Source organism: Tupaia chinensis, unplaced genomic scaffold (genome assembly GCF_000334495.1).
Source record: "Tupaia chinensis unplaced genomic scaffold, TupChi_1.0 Scaffold148019_1, whole genome shotgun sequence".
In the NCBI taxonomy this organism is placed as follows: Eukaryota; Metazoa; Chordata; class Mammalia; order Scandentia; family Tupaiidae; genus Tupaia; species Tupaia belangeri.
Genome location: NW_006207869.1, coordinates 1,284,349 through 1,287,026, shown reverse-complemented (window position 1 = coordinate 1,287,026; position 2,678 = coordinate 1,284,349).

Here is a 2,678-nt window from a genome sequence, read left to right as displayed (position 1 = left end):
AGACTGCTTTCCTTTGACTAACACCAATATAATTGATGACAACCATAAATAGCATGTTTCAATGGCATCACCATGTATACCATCCCACCCATCAATCAGAAGCGTGCATCTGCATTTTAAAAATGCTTATAATTATTTATTATTCAGACTTACTGTTAGAAAAGCACTCTTAGTCCTACATACTATGAGTAATTGAGTCTCTACTATATATTGTTAAATGATTTGCATGATCCAGATTTCAAGGATCTGGCATGACATTTTTTCTTTTTCCTGTTACTGACTATTCACAGAATCCAAAGACATGACAGAAGCCCCAACTATGACTCCCTGGATCACTGCCAGGCCCTAGGCATTGAAGCCATGCTTGCTGCAATTCTCTTTGGCTAAGTTAGACACACGCTAAAATGGATACAGGGATCCCAAAGCAATTGCCTTGTAGGACACTTAAACAAAGGCATCTGAACACAAGGTGGACAAGGGAAAGCTTTCAAGAACCTTGAAATTGAATTTGGAGTCACTAATACAGCTGGGAAATTATAGCACTGAATGTCCCAAGGTCACTTGCTACAGAGAAGGGGGCCTTATTTCAAAGAAATTGCCTTGTCTGCCAAGATATAAAGGAGACATGTACACAGCAAAGAGAAAGAACAGCTGCTACAGAGCATACTGAGGGAGAGCTGCAAAACAAATTATCAGTGGGAAAGGGAAAGAGGACCACCATGAATTTCCCCCTTCACTGGGCAAGAAAGAAGAGCTCTTTTTTCTAATTCATAGGGTAAAATGTAGGCTGGTTGCAAATGGCCACTTAGGCCCAGTATGGCCATTTGTGAGAATGAGAAAAGCAAGAGGATAACGTGATTTTCTCCCCTGTGCCAGGATCAATGGCTACAATACTCATACTGCAGCAGGATCATAAAGGCAGAAGTGTGTTTAGAACCATTTTGGACCACATGGGTTCCACAGTCAGAGGACACTTGCAGAAACACCATTTTCTACTACTTGTAGATCAGATATCTAGCAGGTCCCAGGAAACGATTTTAATAGAATGAACCCTCTCTTGTTTCTGGAGTGGGTGAGGAGATACTGCAGAGCATAGACTTTCCCCTGAACTTTTTTCTAGGACTTTTACAATTTTAGGGCTCACACCATTTATGATCTCTTCCTAGTGATTTTTCTTGTATATGGTGGAAGATATGGATGAAGGTTTGATTTTTGCACATGGATTTCAAATAGTTCTAGCACCATTTGCTGAAGAGACTATCCTTTCTCCAATAAATATTCCTTTCTTTTCAATTTTGAAAAGAGTCGATAAACTCATATGTGTGTGTGTGTGTCTATTTCTGGACTTTTTATTCTGTTCCATTGATCTATATGTCTTAACCTTTTGCCATTACTGTATTGGCCTGAGTACTGTCCTTCTATGGGAAGTCTTGAAATAGGCAGTGGAAGTCCTTCAACTTTGTTCTTTGTCAAAAATATTTTGGTGATGGGACCAGCAGTTAGCGTAATGGCTATGTCACTGGACTCCCATGTAGTCAACCGAGGTTCGCGTCCCGGACCTAGTGGCTTAAAACCCATGCCGGGCGCGTGTGCGTGCGTGCCCAGGATCCTGAGAGGAGAATGAAGGAGAAGGGATTACAGCGTGGCCATCCCCCTGGGGGGGTGATTTCTCGCTTTCTATCTCTCTCTCTCTGTCTGGCGAGCGCACGCTCCCTATAGCAAAAACCTCTCCAAAAAAATAAAAATAAAAAAATTTCGGTTATTTCAGATCTTTTGACTTAGAATAAGCTTATTGATTTCCATACACATTTTTAAATCAGCTTTATATTGAATTCATGTACCACACACACACACACACACACATACAGATAGATCATTTTACCAGAGGAGCATGTTGTTTTAATTAATGGTACATTGTCAGGACAAAGGGGAATTATGCAAAATGAGACAGTAATTTGAAAACGAAAACAAAAAATCTAACTAAAGGCTTTTATATTTAAATGGGAGGATAACAATTCTTTCTTTTTCTTTTAAGATATTACCATACTCGTTATTATCAACAATCCTCCATTTCTGCATCCCTTAAATGTCTTGCCTCTCTATTTTTCTCCTTGATTCCCTTCTGCTCACCTTCCCCTACCTCTCAGCCTCCTCCCACACTGTCTCCAGTACCCACAACCTCCTTCTCCATACTTCTGTATCCTCCAATCTTTTAGTTTCAACCATGGAGTGCAGACATTTAGTATATATTAAGTGGGGACATGTAATGTCTCTCTTTCATAGTCTGGCTTGCTTCACTTAGTAGTAATCTTTCGTATTTGTCTACTTTCTATCAAATGCCAAGGTCTTGTTTTTTATGACTGAGTAGTATTCTATAGTGTATAAGTGCCACACTTTTTCAATCCATTTATCTGTTAATGGACATTTGGCTTGGTTCCATGGCTTAACAACTATGAATAATGCTGCCATAAACATGGATGTGCAAATATCTTTCCAACTGAGCACTTTCTTATCCTTTGGATAGATACCCAGGAGTGGAATTACTGGACTGTGGGTAGTTCTATTTGTTGGCCTTTGAAGATTTTTAAGATAAATTGAGTCATGAGTTTAGGAGCAGTGTGTGTGTGTGTGTGTGTGTGTGTGTGTGTGTGTGTATGTATGTGTGTGTGCTTGGCAAT